The sequence below is a fragment of the Aricia agestis genome, chromosome 19 (genome assembly GCF_905147365.1).
Source record: "Aricia agestis chromosome 19, ilAriAges1.1, whole genome shotgun sequence".
NCBI classification, from domain to species: domain Eukaryota; kingdom Metazoa; phylum Arthropoda; class Insecta; order Lepidoptera; family Lycaenidae; genus Aricia; species Aricia agestis.
The window spans coordinates 8,904,077-8,929,865 of record NC_056424.1 but is presented as its reverse complement, the minus strand read 5'-3'; the positions used below and the strand labels follow the sequence as shown (position 1 = coordinate 8,929,865).

Sequence of the window (25,789 nt, the reverse complement as noted above, 5' to 3'; positions counted from 1 at the left end):
ATGTCAATTCAATATCTTAGCAGTTAGCTGTAATCGGTCGGATGGGTTTGTCTTAACGCGACCAAATTACTTAGGTCCGTCATCTGCTTAGGAATCAACTTCTCTGATAGTACATTATGTACCTTGTATTAATCGAAAATATGTCTTTTAATAAAACATTCGTGGTTTTAGATTTGACGAGTCCGTCTATGACTGTGTGTGTTTCAGCGGCATTGTAGCAACTAGCATCCAAGCTGGTGCACATATTTTGATCTAGATTTTCTTTTCATCGCACAATGCTGGAAAATAGAGGGGGGCGGTGTTGAGGCAACATCTAGTCTTTAATTTGTCTTTGTTCGAGCTGAATTTCGTTTCCTGAGCCAATCAAGCCTCGGCAAGTGTTTTCAATCGATTTAAAACTATCTGGTTAAGCGATTGCAAACCAACGTATGAATCGAATTTCATTGTAGTGGTCTGACAGGCGACTGCGGTTTGGGACACGATTGCAATCCGACTACAGAGCGAATTGATACGTCAGGTGGACTAAAGAGAAGCCGCGAACTGAACAAAAGCGATCCATCCAAACTAATAGAATTAATGGATATGTGTGTATGTATGTCTCTTCACGCCTTAGCCATTGAAGCTGTTTTGATGATGATATTTTGTGTTCCGCGAAAGATTTTAAATATTACTTATTCCAGGCGATAACTAATTTAGCTCAACAAAATTACGAGTTAACATCAGAAATCTAAAATATATTGCAAACACTTCAAAACTTAGGATATAGCAGGTATAATTTTCACAGTCTACGTGAAGAAGTCACGCCATTTCTACATCAATGCCAATTATACCTCAAAACAGCCTTTCCCAAAGTGGGCGATAACGCCCCCTTGTGGGGTTCTCAAAGTGGGCGGTAGACAAACACAGTAAAATAATATGATGTAAAATGCGCCTAAAACTAAGATCATTCATTTAGCCAAACTAGCCTCGTCATGGCATATCTTATATCTTTAAAAAAAAAAAAAAAAAATATATATATATATATATATATATATATATATATATATATATATATATATATATATATATATATATATATATATATATATATATATATATATATATATATATATATACATATATATATGTTCCTGACATCTATTGGCGAATAATAAAACTATTTCGTAAGCAACTAATTGCTTTAACGACACAACAACAGCTAAAGCTATTCCAGCAGATGGCGTTGTTAAGTAACACGAAGTCAATGAGTGTTTGCTATACCGAGCAAAGCTCGGTCATCCAGGTACTGTCTATTTTAAGTAACCGCAATATTAATTTGTTTGCATTTCGCAAAAAAAAGCATTGACGTTGAATGAAGTGCTGACAGAAGTGAAACAGTGCATGCACATGCACGCGCGATAAACGCACGCCTCCTACTCAGTTGGTTTTATAAACAGTCACGATAAGATATTACCCAAATGTGCAAAGGAAAGTTACGTCTTTAAGTTTATGAATGGAACACACAGTGTGATAAACTCTCAATTTTGTTTCACCGCGTTTTTCTTTCAAAATATAATAGTTGATAGCAGCTATATAAACATTAAAGTAAAACTCCGAGATCGATATTCGTTGTAGTTTTTTTTTAAACAGTGTTAAAGTTGGCCTTTTTCCGGGTCATACATTTGCATAAAAATTTATTAAAAAAATATATCGAGTAACATTAATTTTGTTTATTACCAATTATTGAATAAGCACTTAATACTTTACTTTTTCTCCAAATTTGGTTAACCTATTGTGGTCAAGTAGGGAGATATTATTTTTATTTATTAATTTTAGTTTTTCATTTTTAATTGCGCAATTAGAACGAATTAGAAAAAGTTTTGAGCACGACATGATAGATCCTTTATCAATATTATTAAAAATCACAGTCTAATAACGTCTGTATCAGAAGTTATATCCAATTCAATTTAATATATATATATATATATATATATATATATATATATATATATATATATATATATATATATATATATATATATATATATATATATATATATATATATATATATATATATATATATATATATATATATATATATAGATTTTTTGTACCTAGGGTTGTCAGTTGTCACTAAAGGTCTATTGTTTGATTTATTCGGTTACCCCCCTAGGCGCTAATAACTAGGAAAATATCCAACGAAACCCCAAGAACTTTATCTTAATGAACGCCAAAAATCTCTAATGCAGTAAAAAGCGAGCACGCACGAATGCACCCCCGCACGCACGCATACGTACACGCACAAAGTCGCTTATTACGTTTAAAGGACACATTATGCTGGGCCGCAGCGTGTCGGAAATCAGGGGGTGAGCCAAAAATCTTTTCGTTTTCGCTTCGTTATAGAATCGCCGATGAAAATGTATGGAATTGACATAAGCGTTCGTTAATATGACGTTGACGTTTGACTCGTCTTATGTCAATCTAAATATATGTCAATTCCATACATTTCGATCGGCGATTCTATAACAAAGCGAAAACAAAAAGTTTCGGCTAAATGGCCAGAGCAGACAAATCACTCGTATACGATTTGTGTGAATTACATCTCAGCACAGATACAATTCGACTCGGTTTAGGTCTAGGACGATTCACCGGGGCAGCGCCTGTCTACATACAGCGACGCGACGTCAGCAGGTTACATGGTGTGACCCAGGGAGGCGAGTCGAGCTGATCTCGTATGAGTGCACAGGATTAGTGGCTGCATATGTCACTTCAGCTGTAACTCATCCTTGAGAATGATTTGCTATGTGGCCAATCGTACCGCGCTGCGCCTCGTCAACAATGTGTTACGTAGTAAGCTGATTCTGGGAGTAGCGAGAATATTGACACACTGTACAGTGTGTACTCAAAACCTGTCAATGCATTGCGCTCCGCCTGGCACAATGCGGCCTCCGTCCCGGCTCGTCCCAGAACGTGCATGTCACCAATGTGCTAAGCTAACATTTTGCGTTGCGCTCCGCCCCGACACGCTGCGGCTCGAAATAGTATACGCGAACCTTTAAGCGTCCATTACACCCGCTGTGAAGTAGCCCCACCAGTAGTGACATGACAGACTATAGTCACAAACTGTGGAGATAAACTTAAGGTGCCGTTCCGATCTTTTTTAGTTCCGAATAATTCAATTAAAAAGCCACTTTATGACAGACTATAGTTCTAAAAATAGTTCTAAAAATTCAAATAATATCCTACATTATGACATATACTATAGTGTGTCATAAAGTGGCATTTTAATTGAATTTTTCGGAACGAAAAAAGATCGGAACGGCATGCACCTTAGGTTTATTTCCACAGTTTGTCCATACTTTCGCATTTCCTCTTCTCTCTCTCTAAGAGAGACTCTTCCAAAGTGGTAAAATGTGTGTCCCCCCCCCTCTAACTTCTAAAGTAGGGGCTTGATAAGTCTAAAAAAAATATATGATGTAAATTACTATAAAAACTACCAACGAAAATTGGTTTGAACGAGATCTAGCAAGTGTTTTTTTTGTACTTACGTCATAAATGGTAAACCTTAATTTAACTTTCATTAAATCAACTGAAATATAAAAATAAATCAAAAACCTTTTAATTTCATAAAAATAAACCTTATTGCTGCTTCGGAACCCTTCATGGGTGAGTACAACTCGCACTTGGCCGGTTTTTATTAATATTGATCAATAAAGGCGATTAGCCAACAAGAAGTATATTGGAACCGATTTTAAAAGCACACTTTAACACCCAATTAGTTCGGATAATCGAAACTCCATTGCATAATGCATTACAATTTTCAAACATTTAATAATTTATGTCATGGAAAATGACATCATCCAATACATCATCGGAAACCTATTGAACGTGTTAATCGGAGGAAAATTCCTAGCACTCGTGTAACATAACTATCTAAAGCATTATACAGCTACCTTGGTGGCCATACACCATCCTTCCTATCGTCCAATTGGCTATCGCTAGTGGATTGGCATAACTCATACCAATCCACTCCCACACACGGTCAGTTCCTGATCCAATCGGTAGCATCATGCCGATTGGACGATAGGAAGGATGGTGTATGGCCACCATAATTATGTCACAACAATGACCTCTGTGGCTCAGTTGGTGGGCTGTTGGTAGCTCAAGCCGGAGGTCGCGGGTTCGAATCCCACCGATGGAACAAAAAGTTTGCAAAGTTCCTGGGTCATGGATGTGTATTAAATATGTGTATCGTATAATAAAAATCTTAATTATATTATGTATAGTATAAAAGTATTAAATATATTTCCGTTGTCTGGTACCCGTAACACAAGTCATTTAGGTACTTAGCACGGGGCCAGACTGACGTGGTGTGAAGCGTCCATAGATATTTTAAAAATAAAAAAAAATAAAAAAATGTAGAAAATTCACAAAAAATTACAACCAAATACAACGCTGCAATTGCATTTAAACCTATGTGGCTAATAGCCACGATTTAAGAAAGAACGTGAAAAAAAAAGTGACAGAAACAAGAAATTGCACCGATACAGTTGAAGTGCGAAAACGAGAAAGAGGAAGAAAACTGTTCACTTTATTAACACCAACTCAACTTTATGTGCTTGAAACTGAAGAATTTTTATTCGAAGGGTGGGTTGCACCAACTTACTTTAAGTATAACTTTAACCATAACAAAATGAACTGTCAAATCCCTAGTAAAAGTTCTTAATAGACGCCATGTTTGACGATATCCTTAACCTCAACTATTACAACGCCTCTGGTGCAGACATAATATAAGTATCAGGTCCCAACTATTGTTGCATCTTCAAGAACAAAAATCAGCATTAATATGTAACGAGCAAACAGCACTTGCAGTTATTACTCGAAAGTTAACAACCAAGTTGCTCGGTCCTCCGCATTTCATCTTCTACTACTTGAAATTCCATTTTTCTCGTACTTTAAGATTTATAGAAGAAATTCTTATGGAATTCACTTCTTTGGAAAATCTGTGCGGAACGGTTCCATTAGGTTCTTAAGGAATTAGTAATAACTAAGATAAAAAAAACATTAAAATTTTGAGCACAGAAAAACTTGTGAAGTCCTTTAATATATAAGGTACTATTCTCTATATTCTAGAGGAATCAATTTCTTTAAGCACGACCGAAGTCGCAGACTCCGTCTAGATTAATTAAATCGCCAATCACAATATAAACATCATCCATTATCGTCCTATCTCTTTCAGTCTCTCTTTGTCCTATTGAAGTGTACAATCAATTATAGCCGTCCGCACAAACTTAATAAAGATATTAATCAAACAAAATTGAATTCACACAACCATAGCTGGCTGATATTCTTTAGCTCTTTGGGATTTTCTTTTAGAATTGGATTCCGATGAGTGACTGGCGAATGACAGATTATCATCATCATAGTCACTAAATTGCCTAAAAAACTGTCTTCAAATTTTGTTTTACAAAGTTCTATTATACAGCTGCTGTCTTTATCTCATTAGTACTCCCTGTATTACATTTCATAATAGTTGCCCTCTCCAAGCAAAAGCTGCAATGTCCAAAAAGCCAAAAAACCGAAGAGGTCAAGAAATCGATATTACCTAATTGCTATCTAACCTTAATTGTCACAAGCAAATCCACCACAATAGCCTACTCAAACACAACTCTGAGACGTGAAATCGATGATTACACTGGCACAATTTACGAGACATTATCTTGTTATGTGCCACTGATGTTGAGGAATTCATTGATTCATAATTGGATTTATGAAAGCTGAAAGTGAGATGGAATCAATTATGTAGCAGCGGATTAAACGCCACTACGTTGAGAAGTCCTCATGTTATATGGTATCCTTGTCTTCCCTCCAAGAAAATGAACTTAAGGGGCAACAACTCATGTCATTGAGAATTCGCCTGAAAGGCGAGTAAAGTATTAAGAAAATATTCTCAAAGCCGTTCTAGCATTAAAGTTTTAAGTTTTGACTTAAGTCACTTTGGCGAAGGCGCTCAATTAGTTCCAATAATATTGCCTTGAATTAGTAAACTAAACAGGGGTTGAGTGTCTTGGCAAACTTAAAGTGTCTGTACTTATTCCGTTTAATTTTAGTTTGGCGCACCATATTTTTCTTTGACGATAGGAATATTATTTCGTGCACATTCTAATTTGGCTCCGAGGATCAGCATTGGCAGGTATTACACCCATTATTAATATTGATATATTATCATGATTCTGGTAGCACGCGATTCACAAGTGTACTGTGATACTGCGATTCGGCCTATTACACCATCAATATTATTACGGAATCGTGATAATGAGAGACATGGAATGGTACGGAACCCTTCGTGCGCGAGTCCAACTTGCACTTGGCCGATTATTTAGCCTTATCCATCCTAACCCCTTGTAAACCAACAGCAGAAATCCCACTGCGGTTATACACAGTGTTGCTTTTACGCCAAAAAGAGCGTTTAGATTTAAGCATGACATTAAAATATAACCACATACACAGCTCCTTTTCAAGCAAGTCAGATAAAAAACGGATCATTCCAGTCTCCGATCAGGGGATCCGAAACTGGAAGGATCATGCAATTTTAGATAAGTTAAGTATGTTGGGTGTTTCAGGGGAAACACCAAACATACTTTTAAATCTAAAATTGCATGACACTTGATCCTCTGTTTGGGGGCTTAATGCAATTAATTTTGACTGCACCGTTCGGAGTTTATTACCGTGAAACGACGGACGGGGTGCCGATAAAACTGACGCTACGGATATTAGACGTACAAAATTGTTATTAACATTTAACAGAGTTGTTTTGTAACGATAATGTACTGCAGTCTGCATCCCAATTTAATTCGTCCCTTCCGTTCCGCTTGTCCCATATGATCCTTGAGATCATATCAAAGACTTTTGAGGGTTTGGTTACAACTGTCGATGCTGGCGTCAATAGCGCAGTGGTGAGAATGCGTGGTACCTTCCAAGCAGTATTTCGCTTATCAAATAGGCTTACCCAGCCTGTCTAGCATACGCCAACGAGATATCTCACTCTACATGTTTGACCCTAGCATGACGAACATTTTTTCTCGCGTAAATCTATCATCGAAATAACACCTTTTTATACAGTTTTGTCGAAATAATGTCGAGATTTTGACATTGAGAGTGCGATATCTCGTTGGCGTATGCTAGGCAGACAGGCCTAGCTAAACTCAGGACCCCCAAACAGAAATGCCTTCATCTTCATTGTATTTTAGTCATCGATTCACTCAAAATATATTTCCTCTAAAGTCTAAATGGATTTGTTTCCCAATGGCAACCTTTTCTGGAAAAGTAGATTTTAGGTACGTAACTCTGAAAGCCTAGAACTTAAGAAAAGCATTAAAGCTACAATTAAAACCTAACAAAACCTACATACTTGGATGCGATGTTCTGCCTTTGTTTGCATTCTCCCATACCAGCAACCCTTATAAGGAACCTTACGGTATCTTCGCAGTTGGCTTTGCGATTAATAAAACGGCTTTTTATAGAACAACTGGTGGGTGGTGCATGTAATCGACACACATTTATTGTTATTGCCTAAACAAAACAAACAAGTGAAAACTACGTAACAGTATCCAGACCCAGATGAAACTTGGAGCCCGACTGTTGCTTTGTCGCTGACTCACTCGTCATACCCGCTGACATACACGTGCTGTCTCAATTGAGTGTAGTTACACTCTATTGAGACAGTCTGAAATCGAACCTACATATTCGAGGTATAGGAAAAAAATCTTAGAATTCCTTCGATTTGATAAACTACTCGTAAGTTCCAATGCCAAAGTAGACTACGTACAGCTACTAATGTATAAGAGCAGAGTGTCTATCAAGTTCTACGAAAAAGTTGTAGGCAATATTTAGTAAAACATTACAATAAGTTAACAAAATCTTATCTCTTAAATAAGTGTAGAACTACCAATGTAACCTACATAAACCCCCGGGAGAAATCGTATTGCCCCTATTAAAAGGGCGAGCTATATTGGTTTTAAGGTCACACTATAGACCGGAGCCCATACTATTAATTGTCCTCTTGTTAAATACGATCAAAAACAAGTCCTTTTCAGTATTTGATGACCCAAAAAAAAATATTTAACCTTATGTAATGTTATGTAAAGATTTGTGATAGCGAAAGCCTTGGAAAGTCTCCAAATTGAATATTTTCTAACGACGCAAAAATAATATTATTTGCATTTGCATAACTTGCAAGGCTATTTTTCAAGTAGGTGACTAATTTGGCTGTGTTTGGTCTCTTTAATACGTTAACCCATGATGAATAACCATGATTGGCACCATGATACTAAAGCTGTCTCTATAATATCATGATAATATCATGCGCAATCAACGTCCAGACTAGGTAATCATAGACGAATATGCCAACTCGTTTGTAATCGCTTTTATTGGTCCATTGCCCATGGAGGTCGCATGAGACTGACTCGCACTCTTCAAGTAATATGGAATAATCTGCACCATAATGAGCCTGATATTAAAAGTGGTCTGGTATTAAAGGATCTTCAAATAAGAAGAATAATAGGAAGGTAGGCAGGAGATTAATGTGCGCCTCGCTTTGTCTGCAAATAGGTCAGAGATTTAATTGGAGAATGAACAATACTGTATATTGTACGGTTGCTGCCACCTTTAGTACACCAGTTTTCCACCTTACTACTTGGTAATAAGGCTCAAAACTGATACTGACGACTGTACAATACACGCTACAAAATGCAAGTATCGACCGCCAACGATTATTTTCAGTATCGGAAAACGCTTTTAAACTTGCGAAAGAATGGAAAGTTTGATGGGATAAAAAGTTGTTCGGGTTATAAGGTAGGAAACGATTCTTTTTAATTTACAAAACTCGTACCAAATCTGGGAAAGTTCAAACTTCTGGTTCAACGCAAATAGTATGCTTACCTAGTATAGGAGTGCTGTGAGGTTCACTTTTGCCTTTTACGTTTCAAGTCATCCTAAAGCGTAATGAGTGGGAGAGCCATGCGTCAGCACGAATGGACCGGCTCGACCGGAGAAATACCACGTTATCACAGAAAACCGGCGTGAAACAGCGCTTGCGCCGAGTGAGTGAGTTTACCGGAGGCCCAATCCCCTACCCTATTCCCTTTCCTCTCTATTCCCTTCCCTTCCCATCCCTACCCTCCTCTATTCCCTCTTAAAAGGCCGGCAACGCACCTGCAGCTCTTCTGTTGCTGCGAGTGTCCTTGGGCGACGGAAGTTGCCTTCAGGTGACCCGTTTGCTCGTTTGCCCCCTTATTTCATAAAAAAATGCCTCCCCATTATACAGGCCTGGATTTCGTTCAATGAGTCATTGCCTCTGTCACATGGATCCTGGATTTGCAAAGACAAAAACGCCATTTTCACAGTTATGTTATTTCTGACAGGTCACATCACATCACTGGTAAAATTCTGAACAGAAGTTACAATAATATTCTCCCAATGGGCGCATAGCCCATTCAAACAATAAAGTTAATATACCTAGCGGAATAGAGAAACAAAGGCCTGAGCAAGAGAGATGTCACTATCAGTAACACTGCGTGGTAAAAAGAGACGTGTGATACATGACAGCAGCACTCTTTCTTTGACGTTTAGTCGGCACGTGCCGCACGTTGACAATTTAATCTCATAGAATTCATGTTCATGTGTAAGTGTATACGTACACATATTTTTCACACAGATGAAAACCAATTTCGTTTTCGTTTGACAGCTCGAGATCGTTGCTGTATTCCGCTAGGTATATTAACTTTATGATTCAAACCCCTAAAAGGCCAGGAGCCGTCCTCGGACTTTAGTCCAACAATCCTTGATACTTTGGGATTACGCGGCTTACATCTATTCGCAATTATCAATGCTAACCAACGGCCGGAGACGTGAACTGAATTCATAATTGGAATCATATAAGCCGCCATATTTCGAAGGGCAAGCCTTTGTTCTGCTAGGATTTTGGACTCGATGACAACTTTAAATATCGAATTGTCACCATTTTGAATTTCAAAGTAGGGTATTTCGGAAGTTTTTGAGGACATTTTATCCGCTTTGCGCTTAAAAATAATAATTTTCCAACGTTGATGCAATCTGTTTCTACGTATTGTCATGGGCTCATGGCCTAGGACATGATGCGCATGCAGTTCGGTTGATTTTGCCTTTATGATAATTAAAATTTTTACGTCAAAAATAATAGAAAATACCTCCTGAATAAATACTTTAGGTATGAAGGTATTTAACCCCGCTGATTGAATTCACATATAATTTAAGACTTTAATCGCCACGAAGAAAGCTTTAATGCATTTTAGTATTTAATTGCATTTTGCGACAAAGATGCTGTTTTTTTTTTATGAAATAAGGGGGCAAAGGAGCAAACGGGTCACCTGATGGAAAGCAACATCCGTCGCCCATGGACACTCGCAGCATCAGAAGAGCTGCAAGTGCGTTGCCGGGCTTTTAAGAGGGAATAGGGTAATAGGGGAGGGAAGGGAATAGGGGAAGGGAGGGAAGGGTAGGGAATAGGGGAGGGCAGGGAAGGGAATAGAGTAGGGGATTGGGCCTCCGGTAAACTCACTCACTCGGCGAAACACAGCGCAAGCGCTGTTTCACGCCTGTTTTCTGTGGGAACGTGATATTTCTGCGGTCGAGCCGGCCCATTCGTGCCGAAGCATGGCTCTCCCACGTATTTAAAACGATTTTTACAACATTTTTGAACTTGAATGTGAACTCGAAGCCTGACTTTCTTCACACGAGTGACGTAAAGGATTGCGACCGTCTAATGTTAGCACCGAGTGCGTTATTTCAGGTAAAAGTGAAGTTTGCCAGTCGGATGGGCCGGGAGCGGTGACCCCAATTAAACACGTCACACGATAAAATATTACTGGGTCGGAAAATCGTCTTGACGGCCCTCCTGTGCGCCTCAAACGGGGCGCGCCAAATGAGTTTGACAGCTCCTGTCAACTTGACACTTATACTTTTTCATCGCAACTTCGTATGCCACAGACAAAATTATTTGTACCTTTTAAATTGAGTAATATTATGTTATGCTCCAATCTATAACAAGGATACTAGAGAATGCTCACGTTGACCTCCGCGAGGCTACCAATTAAAACATGATATTGAAAATCAACATACGAGTAAATGATGCAATTATTACCGCAGATGTATTATTGTGTGGTAGACCAGTAAACGTTGGCCTCTAGTCACCGCCACCTTACAATCGGCACTTAACTATTCCGGGGGTCGTGTTACGTTGGTTACATGCACACCTGTACCAGTTTATTTTGACCTCTCATCGCGGAACTATAACTATTGAAATTCGGATAGAGAAGGCTCAAGCTGTGCTGGCCGACGTAAACGGTTTAAGCGGCCTCTTTCCCAGTAACTCAGTTAACTGGGGTTACAATATCAAGATCACCAATTCTATTGTTGAGGTTACCCACGAGGTAGGGTCTTAATTTGTTTTAAACATGTGTTATAATTAGTAGACAAAATGTTATATTTGTTGGCGAAAAGGTCATTGATCTTTTGACATCTAAACTGGTAGTTGCTTGGCTAGGAAACAATACCATAGTAAAAATAGGGGAAGTACAAAATCTCGGCGGTACCAGCCTCTAAAACTGGCCGAGATTTTGTTGTGTGCCGTACGTGGCCATGCATTGATAATATGGCGCACACATACAAGCCGCGCGCGGTGCCTTTGTATGAAGATAACTTACTTCCCCTCCTTTTACTATGACAATACAAGGCACATGATGAACCAACCCAAAGTTAAGAGCGGCTTTCGAATATGGCACAATACAACCCACAGGGTTACCTTCTTATCAATTATTCTCCTTCCTTTGATTTTAAACTTGCTACTTACATTGCGCACCGTCAAGGTTTGCTTATTTTCACGAGTACCCTTATCATTTTTTTTCTCTTCATGGCTCTTGCTAATTTATAATTTTTGTTTAGCTATTTATTACATTAAAAAAGAAAGTGTAAAAATGTAATATCCGCTATAAGCATAATGAGTAATAAGTAATGACTTAGCTAATAAAAGTGCGGTTTTCTCTTTTGAAATATGTATGTTTAATTGTTGCATAAATATTAGAAGTACGTACTTGGCATTAAAAAATTCGGTCAAGTGCGAATACCTTTGGTTTAAACTTTATAGTATAAACTGATGTTTCGCAAAATGGTGGACGCAGTATTGACAAATAACGTGAGTTACACTTTTAAACAGACCAACAAGGCTTTTTTAACGCGTGGACAAAATGAGAACTTTGGCTCGATTTAAGTACTTATACCAACAGTTACTTATAACATAAACACCATTGCAGGCGAGCCAATTCTAAGTATGTGGAATTACTCAAATCATGTGTATTATACAGGTTAAATTATTGTTTTTTTTTGATACTATCAACTAGGACTCTTCTTCCATGTAATGTCAGAAAATGATGATCCATTACAAAATGCTACGGTGTATAGAATTACGAGCGGTCGTCGCCTCACCGCGGAAGTGTATGACGTGCAGGAAATATTTAATGGACGAGTTCGGATGTGATCCAAAATGGCCGCAATTATTAGTATTGGAAACAGCGTTGCCAGACGTCCCGATTCTGGCGGGACGTCCCGATTTTTTCATCAAAATTAAATGTCCCGCACGGGACAGGCTCAGTCCCGCTTTTCGGGGAAAGCCCGAACGTACGTGCAGGGTGCTGAGAAAGTGTCCGTAATGAAGTTAAAGAGTGTGGCAGACAGAGGGGTGGATTTCCTTTGCTATCTATTGTCACGTGAACGTTATTTTAATGCAAATAAAAAGATAAAAAATTCAAAAAACTTTTGATTTTATACCTTTTTTTTTCTTTGTCCCGCTTTAGACTTAAGAATCCCGCTTTTTCTCTCAAGAAGTTCCAAAGTCCCGACATGGCACAAAAAAAAATCTGGCAACGCTGATTGGAAATTTGAAAGTAAGTAATAATGCGATTTTGAAACATGTATGAAAATCATGGACGTTCCACACTTCTGTTTGGACTCTGGTCCCAAAATTCCCTAAAAACTTGCTTTACGGATACAAGACAGCTTTTTTTTATCTAGGCTCTGAATAATTAACAATATATTGCTACTTTTAGTCCTAAAAGAGCAGTGTCTTCTTAACAACTAATTTGCGAGCGACAAACGGACGCGCAAACCAATGTGCAACACAAGTCATACACATTCAGCGATTATTATTAATGGTTACTTAACTCTAATTTAGTGAAGAGCTTGCAGCTAGCAGATGTACCATTGAGGAAATTGATTCCTAGGCAGTTGACAGACCAACTTCATTTGGTCGGATCATTTCAATTCCGGCTGGGTCTTACGTATCGCCACCACACTACGTATAGGTCCCCCATCTACTTCTCTGATTGGACCTATGTAGACTGTAGATAGTTCATGTCAAAAACGTTCATTAAAGTTAAGTGTCTAATCATCATTAAACATCTCTGAGTGCAGCCGCTAGTCATAGATAAATGGTTCCAGTAATCGCGTACCGTTCACAAGACTGTTTACCGTTCCTTTGTTTTCACTATCGTACAACTGTATTAAGACCACGATGTAACACACAATTCAATTTTCTAGTGCTTTAGCAGACTTGGAAGGGTTTCACGCTAAAATAAACATTGGCTGTACCTATACTAGATATGTAGTTATATTAGGACGAGGACAAAATAAGCTACTGAACCAATTCTTAGGGTTCCGTAGTTATTTACTTTGGCGCAGACTTAGAAGCTGAACACAGAGAATGACATATTAAGCTGCTTTTTTCGCGCTAAAAATGTACAGCGGTAGTTTAATGTGATAAATTGGGTTTAAAAATAAATGAAAAGGATTTCTTTTATACCCAATTTATCACATAAAACTACCGCTAACATTAATAAATGTGTATTACTGACAATTTATTACAAGGTATGAAAATATATTATTATTTAGATTAAGTTCAACGCACTCTTAGTTATTGTTTTAGTGAAATACACCCAAAATGGGGCACGCCGAAAACGGATCTGTTAATAGCTTTTGTTTACCTTACCTAAGTGCTCACCAAAAGAAGGATGAAAGAAAATAGCCATGTACCTCACGCGATAGGTGCTAAAACTTTTATAGACGACGTTTTAGGGGCTGATAACATATTACATGTACTATATAATATAACCCATTTTCTTCAGTATGAACAAAATATGGTTAGTGAACACGTAGAAATTCCAGGAATAAAGGAGTACTTATACGCCGCACACATTTTGTGATCGCCCTACGAATGTGTTAAATCTATTTAAAATAACGTATTTTATTAATAACAATCATTCGTTTTCCTAATGTGGATTTTACGATTTGGAACACTGTGAGACTGACGCAAACGTTCGTTTTTATCCCGTGCGAACGCGCCGCCTTACATTTGAAACGTAGTGCGGAATTCGCTCCGTTCGAAAAAAAGAGAACGTCTAATGATTCCATGCATTCGGATTTCCGAATAGTGTTATAGTGTTATTAACGAATTTGGAAATCGAATACGGAAAACGAGTGTACGCGACTAGCCATAAGTAAGCAGTAATTAATCATTATTCATTAAATAACTGAGTACGGCCCTAAAAACTATTGCAGTTACCCTGCATGCTGTTGGACCGATTACGGGTGATGCACCGGCCCCACAATCCAAGCTAATAGGTTTATGTAACTTATGGCCTATCCAATTAAACCATTAATCTAGCGGGAAACCGCACACGGAAAATGGCCGACTGTTTACACTTTTAATCCTCATTAGCTTTGTTAATTTTAATCTACTTAAGGAGGCGACTAACCCAAAATTGACGATTTTATAATTCATTTTTATACTTGAATTAATAAGCCCCCAATTGTTTCATTTACTAAACATAGATAGGTACTACATTATACAGGAATTATCTGAGCGAAAACACGATAGGTACATCTTAAAATTTTCTCGATAAAAAAAATCACAAAGATGCATCTATTTAATTTTCACGAATATTTCATATATGGCTATTTGCCATAACCGTGCATTAAACTAAGTTAATATTTTAACATATTGTATAAAATTCCAATATTGAGACACTGACCTGGCGCATTTTTAAAATATTGTATTATTTATCGAGTTATTAAGAAAAAACTTACTTGGCGATTATTCCACGTCGTTCTTTTTCATTTGGCATATGAAAGACGGGCGTGTGTGCGAAGAGAGAAGGACGATGTTTGATTTTTTTGGTTAGATTAGAACAAACGAGATTGGTCGTAAAGGTTTTGCTCTACAGTTTACGCCATTACAAAACAGCGGCGGCATGGGTCGCTACTTTTATTCGTTGGGGAGATGCGTTTACGCAGTAGTTAAAGCAGTCTGGAGAGGGCTACCGTGGTATGTGAGACTCTCCGGGCATACCCACTAAAACCCCAACGGTTTTCCTGCTTTTCCGCTTAGGGCAGAGCCACGAGTGACGGGATTCGCGGAATATACTAATATACAACCGCGACTCTGCCACGTGGGAGAGCCATGCTTCGGCACAAATGGGCCGGCTCGACCGGAGAAATACCACGTTCTCACAGAAAACCGGCGTGAAACAGCGTTTGCGCTGTGTTTCGCCGAGTGAGTGAGTTTACCGGAGGCCCAATCCCCTACCCTATTCCCTTCCCTACCCTCCCCTAATCCCTTCCCTTCCCTACCATCCCCTATTCCCTTCCCTTCCCTACCCTCCCCTATTCCCTTCCCTTCCCTACCCTCCCCTATTACCCTATTCCCTCTTTAAAGGCCGGCAACGCACTTGCAGCTCTTCTGATGCTGCGAGTGTCCATGGGCGACGGAAGTTGCTTTCCATCAGGTGACCCGTTTGCTCGTTTGCCCCCTTATTTCATAAAAAAAAAAAAAACGCTAGTACAATTACTACAAGGTGTTAAGTAGTTTTGAACGAGCAAACATTATCGATACTATACGAGGGCTGCTATTTATGTATCCGGAATTAAAAAAAAAAACAAACATATATCATTTAATATGGTTTTATTGCTTTTCAAAATATTCGCCGCGATGATCGACACACTTTTGCATACGCTGGAACCAATTTTCATAGCACTTTTTCCATTCTGATTGAGGTATCTCCAAAACGTGCATTTTGAACGCATCAACAGCCTCTTCGCGGCTCGAAAAACGTTGACCACGTAATTTGTTCTTCGCGTATGGAAATAAAAAGAAATCGTTAGGTGCCAAATCAGGGCTGTACGGCGGATGACCAGTCAATTCGATCTTTTGACCCTCCAAAAACTGAGTTGTTTCAGCTGAGGTGTGACAGCTAGCATTGTCGTGATGTAATATGATTCTGCGTTGTCGGTTGTCCTTTCTTATTTCTTCAAAGACTTCTGGTAAACAAATGGTCGTATACCATTCAGAATTAACCGTTTTACGATTCTCTAATGGCACTGTAGCCACATGTCCATTAATTCCAAAAAAACAGGCGACCATTTTCTTCAAAGTACTTTTTGCACGAGTAACTTTTGTTGGTTTCGGCTCATCTTGGAACACCCACACCGTTGACTGTTGTTTAGTTTCGGGGTCATATGCATAGATCCAAGATTCATCACCTGTGTAGATATTATAAACGGCTTTTGACGTACCACGGTTGTATTTTTTTATCATTTTTTTGCACCAATCGACACGAGCCCGTTTTTGATCGATTGTCAAGTTGTGCGGAATCCAACGCGAACATATTTTTTTTACAGCCAAATGTTCGTGTAATATCTTATGTATGCTCGTCATACTTATGCCTAAGGACGCCTCTATCTCGCGATATGTAACATGACGATCACGCATTATTAGTTCCCGCACAGCATCTATATTTTGTGGGACAACAGCTGTTTTTGGGCGACCTTCTTTATTTTCATCCGTGAGCATAGACCGCCCACGATTAAACTCACTGTACCAGTGATAAACAGTGGTTTTTGATGGTGCTTCATCTCCAAAAGTTGCGGTGAGTTGAATAAAGCACTGTTGTTGATTTAGCCCACGCCGAAAATCGTAGTAAATCTTTGCACGAAAATGTTCACGCGTTAAATCCATAGCAAATGAAGACACGCAATTTTCAAAATGACGCCACAATGGAAAAATAATTGACAGTCACATGAAACAAAATGTATTCTTCAACCAAAGAGTTCTATTTTCAAATGTTGTAATTACTTTTTAAATATTGTTCTTGTAAGTGGCCAGTTCCGGATACATAAATAGCAGCCCTCGTAGCTATTCGCAATAGATCGTTTCGATCCATTACTCGAATCGAAAGCCCTTATAGGTTTATAGTTCCGGATATTAAGTATTATGTACTCGACTCCCAACACTCTAGCCCATTACGAGGTCGAGTATTGACCTCTCACTTATAGGGTGTAAGGTCATGGTGTACAAACCAATGCATTATGTGTCCATTACGCTGATTGACTGCTATCACGGACCATTTATTCGAAGGAAGCTTGATAAAGTAACACTGTAAAAGAATCTATGATAAAGAGCCAAGACATAAGACTCAGTGAAAATTAAAAAAAAAAGCAATACTTACTCAAAGATTTATGCATAAATTCCGTTAAACAATTCAATTTCATAAAAATAAAATGTTTGTGGTCTGTTCACGTTTAAGCCTCTGAACAGATTCGGATGATATGGAACAGATTTAAAGTGCTTTGAATCCCGGAAAAGGATATTTAAGATATTTTTACCTTTGCAAAAAGTACGGTTACTGCTCAATAAACAACTTGCTCCGTAACGGGCGAATTATGAATATATACGGTCTCATTCATTCAAATCACCCAGGTTCTGGGCCAGGGGGGAGCAAATCAGATTTTTCATAAGCTAGGTGTTTATAAAAAATTAATAATTTTTAGTTGTAAAAATATTGTATTGCAAAAAAATGGCAAAAATTCGTTCTTAATTTTTAATTTTTATAGATAAAAGTACTAGATAATATACTTAGTAGGAACGTCAACATGATCCAGGGGAGGGCAGCTACTCCCCCCCCCCCCCCCCCCCCCCTCGGTACGCCCATGGTCTCATTATAATCTTTGAATAAAAGTAAAGCAAATTTAATAACTAATAGCAAAATAACTAGCAGCATAATTATTACAAAAAAGCACCATGTACGTTTGTTTACTAAAACACCGCCTACGCATTAGCTCAACTACCTAGTAAGCTTATTACGTTACCAGACGCTAAAGCCGTAAATACACGTTCAAGTTCAGTAAATATAATATCGGACGAACGATTGTCCAAAGTAACAGACAAGTAACTAAGCTTTATGTCAATAAAATATGTTACAACTTACATGTAAAAAGTTGTATGATTGTGGGATTGGCCTCGTGGCTACTAAACAAACATTAAAAACACAAAACCCTTACAAATTCGTTCGTGTCATTTGTCAATTACATGTTCAGATGGAAATGCTCGCTTTCCTACTTTCCTAGCTTTCTTCGACGTATAGACAAAATCACAGATTGATAAAGGACAGCTGACGTTGTCGGATATGGTCTAAAGTTTCTTTCTTCTATGATAATTTTATTTAGTAGGGACTTCAATCTAAATCTAGACTTCAATCTAACAGTAAGTAGTTCTGTTCTTAAGCAGACGCAACGCATTTCTAGTCTCACTGATTCTAAGTTTTGATTCTAAGACTGATTCTAAGTCATACTGAATCTTCTAATTATCTCCATACACTACGCAATATCACTGCAAACTTTTCAGAATATTTAAAACATTCGCATCTTGGACTTGGCCAATCACATTTCGAATGTATTTGAACGTGTATACCCCTTATTATGACGTACGCCGCCGTTATAATAAAAAGCGAAAGTAACACACGAGACAAAATTACCGGCACGTATGCGGGGATAAATCACGCGATTTCTAGTCCCCATGTGGGAACAGAATAGATTTCCCTACATTTCCCTACGGACAGGTAGGGATTTACCCTAAACGGGGATACGATAGAATAAGGTGTCCTAATGCGAGGAATAAACATTGAGACAGGGACCAAGAACCCAAGGATATCGACCGTTCCGGAAGGAGTTGTTCTGACGTGGGAGAGCCATGCTTCGGCACGAATGGGCCAGCTCGACCGGAGAGATACCACGTCCTCACAGAAAACCGGCGTGAAACAGCGCTGTGTTTCGCCGAGTAAGTGAGTTTACCGGAGGCCCAATCCCCTACCCTTTTCCTTTCCCTACCCTCCCCTATTTCCTTCCGAACCCTCCCCTATTCCCTTCCCTACCCTCCCCTATTACCCCTTAGAAGGCCGGCAACGCACCTGCAGCTCTTCTGATGCTGCGAGTGTCCATGGGCGACGGAAGTTGCTTTCCATCAGGTGACCCGTTTGCTCGTTTGCCCCCTTATTTCATAAAAAAAAAAAGTTGACAATGCATTCATTGGCATGATTAACTTCAACGTATATTATTATTTATTCTAATGCAAAAATGTGTCTGTCTGCAACCTTTTCAGAGTCAGGTATTAGAAGAATTAGTAGAAGTAGATGTATATAAACTACATTAATTATACAGTAAAGTCATTCAGTCATCTCTGATGTCCTTGAAATGAAACTCGTCCAAAACACAGATGTAATTTTAAGCGTGCATGTACGGTGTACCGATTCTAGTAAGTATTATTATGTCTAAGATAGTCCACTGTATTTCTATTGTGTTAAAACGGTACGTTACAAATATCATCATCATCATAATATTAATACGCGAACGAAAAACTTTGTAACCCTTTTTACGAAAAATGGGGAAACGTAGGTGCATGAAATTTTGCACAGTTATAGTTTATATGGTGAAGGAGTGCATCGAACTAATATTATTTTGAAATTATGCCTTTATCATACATTTTTTTATCAAATAAAACATTACACACACTACAACACATACACATAAGAAATGACAGATTTTTGAGTGACAAGCCTATACATACGAATTATACTCTTTTATTTATGGTTGAAGTCTGTTGACAACAAGTTGACAAATTGAAAATGGATTATAGTTTTTTTTATTGAATCTAAGATACTATATTTTTTTTATGAAATAAGGAGGCAAACGAGCAAACGGGTCACCTGATGGAAAGCAACTTCCGTCGCCCATGGACACTCGCAGCATCAGAAGAGTTGCAGGTGCGTTGCCGGCCTTTTAAAAGGGAATAGGGTAATAGGGGAGGGTAGGGATGGGAAGGGAAGGGAATAAGGGAGGGTAGGGAAAGGAATAGGATAGGGGATTGGGCCTCCGGTAAACTCACTCACTCGGCGAAACACAGCGCAAGCGCTGTTTCACGCCGGTTTTCTGTGAAAACGTGGTATTTCTCCGGTCGAGCCGGCCCATTCGTGCCGAAGCATGGCTCTCCCACGTATAAAAACTATTAGACAATGCTTACACGGCCAGTCTGAGATCAGCTAAGTCCCAGAGACAAGAGTTGAAAAAATATGATAAAGTCAATATTTTTTACAAAATATAGGTAGTAGTCCTAATGTCGTTGAAACTAAGGTCGAATTTCGACCATTGGGCGATCTCTAGTTAAATAAGATTGACCTCAATCACAACACTCCTAAACTCAATAATTATTTCCTTTTAAGCAACGTCCATAATCCACAACTAACAACACATGTTCTGGGTTTGTTTATATAAAAGTTCATCGACCTGTCAATTTGTATCACAATTCACAACTAATGATCGAGGAAATGGACCAGGAGATTTTTATAATAAGGAAAAGGCTTTCTAACGAGTTATCACAATTATTCGCCGAATGGTTTCCGCGAGAGAACAGCTCTCTATGCCTATATAAGTTTAGTACTTACTGACGGCAGGGTTGTCAGGTAATAGGAAATAAAATAAAACTTGAAATTATGCAACGCAACAATGTTAAGCCAAGTACACATTGGGCCAACGCATTGAGCCAGCGCAATTAGGCCAACGTGTAGAGGTCTACTTGGCCATAAGTTGGGAGCGACATTCCGTACTCTACAAGTTGGCCCAAGGTGCTTGCTCAATGTGTTGGCCCAATGTGTACAACGGGCTTTAGGCAAAACACCAAATAATTGACACTAAGAATTCATGCTACAGAAAGTACTTTTGCTGCCATTACTACACTATGATTGTTTAATTTCCTTTTATTATTTGGCAAGATTTTGAGATTTATCCATTTGTCCCAGATTTTGGGGGGGGGTCATGTCCCCCGTGAAATTAAAGTGCTATATTTTTCCATAAAACTTTCCATCTAATTACAATGTTACTACTTATTTTATTAGTTATTACAAATCATAATTATAACGATTAGAACTTAAATTCTGTATGGATCCTTCAAAATGTACTAAGTGCTTACATCATTTTTGTCAACCCTAGCGGCCAGTGGTTTTATTTTGTGTGCCACATGCGGCGAATCTGAGGCGCTATAGCGTCCACATCTGGGAGGTCAATGTTTTCGTCTCAAACACGCCTTACGACCGTGTCTAAACCGAACTGTTTATTATATTACGAGATTTATACTCGCGTCTCGTGGCTCGGCTCGCGGCGCGTCTCGCGGCTCGCGTTGAAGCGCGAGTTTACACATAAAGCTAGCGTCCCCCTCGAGCTCCTTTGAAAACCTCTCCCAAGTCCCAACGCGAGCCGCGCCGCGACTCGTGAGCACACTCTCGGCTCGTGGAGCGTCTCGCGGCCTGGGTCGCGGCTCGCGCGCGAGTGTAAATCATGTTTTAGAAAGGTAGGGTTGCCACCCAGCAGAACACAGAAATATTATGAAAAAGAATTTAGAAATACTAACAGATGTTTTGGTATAAAATGATAAATTTCCTTTGTCACTTGTGAGTTGTGTTACATTCTAAGTTTTAACATCAACATTTTTCTTAAATATTTAAATGTTAAAATACTAGTTTTCATTAAACTTACGGCAATCACACAAAATATTATATTGTTAATATTTTTTTATTTAAGTACGGAAATCATACAAAATATTCGTTAATATTTTTTTAAACAATAAAAGAAACAAAATAGTAAATTAAATCAGTATCACCATTCACCTTCCATCAATATGATCCAATTTCTATTGGAAACTGCCAACCGGCAACCATTCCAGAGACACTTCACATACTACAGGCCCTAAGCCCTATGGTCAGTCAGTTCTGGCGACTTCTGCCGCTATGAAAGAAAAAATCTACATCCATGGATTTCTATCATTACCCTCCCTTTTAGCCTTGCCATAGTCAGGTAAAAGCATACCATCTACTGTCACTTTAAAAGTCAAAACCAGAAGTTACATAGTAACTATTTAGTAACATGTGCCAGAGGGTTCTAAACTCCTTTGTTTCATAAACCTTTTTTTTAATTTTGCTGAATCCGATGAAACCCCCTTGTGTCTCGCATGGACCCATGGGGAATCAATTACTTTTGGAATTACTGTCTTTTAAACAGTAGTGCAAAGTTAGGAAAATTGACTTTAAAAAAAAACATATAATTTTATTTCATACTTTGTATCAAGGTTTGTATCTTTGATAATACTAAATGATATTTAAAGTGCAACAATTAGTCATTAATTTTTATCTTAAGATGTAATACGGTACAAGTATGATAAGACAATTAATGTCTATGCATATAATCTTCTTGGAGTATAAATATATCTTACATACTCACAAACACAGCCGAAAAACAGCATTTAATTCTAAAGTCATACAGAAAGACAGTGGAAGATGACTTTGCTATATTTCTTTCCATTCGTGTACTCAATATAAATTGTACCCACATAGTGTGGTGCATATTAGGAACTTCTTTCAAATAGGAGGAATAATATTATGTCAAAAGGAGAGGGAGTTTTGCCGGGAATGTGAAAGAGTGCTGAAACATTGTGTTTAAATTGTATTATTTTCCTAAAACTGCAATCTGGGTTTTTAATTTGTGATATTGATAAAATATTAACCATTAGATATTCGTTATCGTGTACAAGTGTACGTAAATGCTGCAACTTCCAGAAACATGCTTTTTTGTCCTTTGTTTCCTTCCTTTTTTGTTTCCTTCCAAATCTCTGTCAAAAGTTTCAGAAAAGCGTCTACCACTTTACTGAATCGACCGACTTGACTGCTTTGACTTTTACTTAGACTTTGACTAGACTTTAGACATGATAACATATTATCCTATCAAGCCCCATAAGATCACTGGTGATCGCGACAACAATAGATTTCCAAGAATCCACGATCGAAGGATTAAATTAAAATGATGATGAAAATTATTATAAGAAAAATATTGTCCCGCCATATTTTACTTGACACTGGCCATGGTTTAAGAACCGAGTGCCATAATAAGAAAAAAAAAAAGGAGATGTACTAGAATATTTCAAGTAAAACAAAGTTTAATACATTGAGCAAAATAATACATCGGGTTTAATACTACAACAATATTATGTTCATGTGTGTATTTTTTTAGATTTTGGAGAATCATCAGAAACTTTTATGTTTACAATTTTCTAATTTACACAACATTTAAAAAAGGTTGCCTTGTTTTAAATGGTAATTTCAAGGGTCATAAAATATTAAATAAGTACTTATCTCATTCAACATTTTTAAATGTTACAAACTAAGGCACATAATTAAATTTTTATATGTTCTAATCTATTGTCCCATTAAGCATGTAGGCTAGGTATTTATAACGCATTATAACTTTTGAGATCAGATAAATTCTACTACATATTCATATTTTTTACAGTTCGATTGTTCCAGCCTTGCGTTTAATTAGTATGAGCGACCCTAATAGATAAACGCGTCCATATTATCTTGAATTGATGCTTACAGTTTTTTTACTGTTAGAAATTGCATGCGCTTCTCCTTTACTACTAATTTGATAAACTGTTTACACTATACCGTAGCACAACAAACAAGCGATCGAGTATGTATAGGCGTCGTTTCTTATAAGAAATGTTATGGAAAATGAATGCACCAACACGTTTTTAATACAAACTCACGTGTACCGTGGTCACGTTGTTTTATTGTAATACAAAAAGGGCCCAGAAACACCACAAAAGGGGGTAAATATCGATTATACTCACGACAACAAGACAGCCGGCGAACTTGAGGCAATATTACCGATTATCAGTTATTGTCGCACGTTAAACACTGAAATGTTCACTTTAAATCACTAAAACACACTTCACTGTAATAATAGAACAACAAACGTTTGATTCGATCAAAATATCAGTCATAAGATTGGTAAAAACACACAGAATCTCACGATGAGTAAGCTCACTCGACCAACACAAATTGCTCCCTTTAGCAACGGCAACAGACTGAATGACAGAACAAAAACTCAGTGCTGCCAGCACATTTATTGCAAAACTACTAAGCTTGCGTCGTTCAGTAGACAGTAGTAAAAGTAGTTACCGAATGACTTCCGAAAACTATTAAAATGATACTCATGCTAAGTACTCACATACGGTTTTGCTTGATATAACTTTTACTCCAAATCGAAGGAAATGACATATTTGACATAGGAGCTGGCTCGAAGCGAGCCTTCGAGCTGTCAGTTTTGCGGTCCACACGGTGGTTATTGCTTGATTTGGAGTAAAATTACTATCGAGCAAAACCGTATGTGAATACTGTTTATTCTTAAAAAAAACATTGATGATAATATTAAATAATAAATACATTTCATTCATAATATTAGCTAATAATTTAAAGTAATATTTTTAAATGTATAAATTATTTATTAATGTTTTTTGTCTGCCTGTGTCTGTCACCTCGTCACTCGAAAGGAGCACATTAGCACATTAAACAAAGCACATTTAATGCAAAACAAGCCCATTATACTTAATTTAAATCTATTTAAAAAGTATACTTAACAGAACCGATTACATTTTTATTACTGCAAAATGAAAATATGTGAAACCAATAGACAAAACCCAACATTATCGGTTTTATTACGTTACGTAATAAGATAACCTGTAAAAAATGAAAAAAGTAATGTACTTCTTTATAATTATTTAATCGAATTGTTCATAATAAACAAAGAGCTAGATGGTTAAAATGTAAAAAAATGCTAGCAACACTCACATAAACTCCCAAATCCATCCACAGAGAACAGACAGAGTGCGCTTTATCCATTCTCGGGTATTGACTTCGCCCAACTTCGCCAGTTGAGTTTTCTATTACGAAACTAAATAGAATACAATGTAGCTTTTCGCCAAATGCATACTAACTTTTTACAATTTAATATAGTCGGATTATACATGTGTGACATCTATTGAACAATCTTGCAATTATAAATACTGGTATACGCCATCTCTTGTTGAATAATGGAAGCGTTTGTTGTAAGTAAATTAGTTTTAGTTCTAAAATATATCACTAGATGGGCTACTACCCAACCTTAAAGCGTCATCTCTTGACAAATAGTAGCAACCGCTACGATTAAATGCTTTGATTACTTCTCGTACATACAGCTAGATGGCGCAATATCAACAAAATGTCGAAGGACGGTAAAAATATTTTAATTTTTAAATAAGTAATAATTATTAAATTCTACTGGTAGTATGTTTACTAAAAGAACTTTACTTTTCATAGTATTAACGAAGATGAAATTGATAATATTATTATTATTAATATTATTGTCCTTTATATGCCGTTATTGACGTTTTAGCCGTGTCCGGTCTCTGATTTTTTTTAATTATAAGTAAGTACTAATATATCTTCTTTGTCGTTTTCTTCATTACTGAAGGTCGCGCCTGGAAAAGTTCTCCTCTACTTTGGTTGTTAAGCTCTTCCATTTTGTTCG

At 37.6% G+C, this 25,789-nt stretch overlaps 1 protein-coding gene across 4 annotated transcripts in view; it reads right to left on the bottom strand.

The window, feature by feature from the left end:
• Window positions 1-24,296, bottom strand: part of LOC121736812 (IQ motif and SEC7 domain-containing protein 1) — a 232,103-nt gene extending 207,807 nt beyond the window's left edge. For all 4 annotated transcript variants that reach the window (XM_042128215.1, XM_042128216.1, XM_042128222.1 and 1 more), the window contains exon 1: window positions 24,072-24,296. The gene's annotated coding sequence lies outside the window, so the exon portion shown is untranslated. The remainder of the gene's footprint in view (window positions 1-24,071) is intronic.
• Window positions 24,297-25,789: the final 1,493 nt, after the last annotated feature.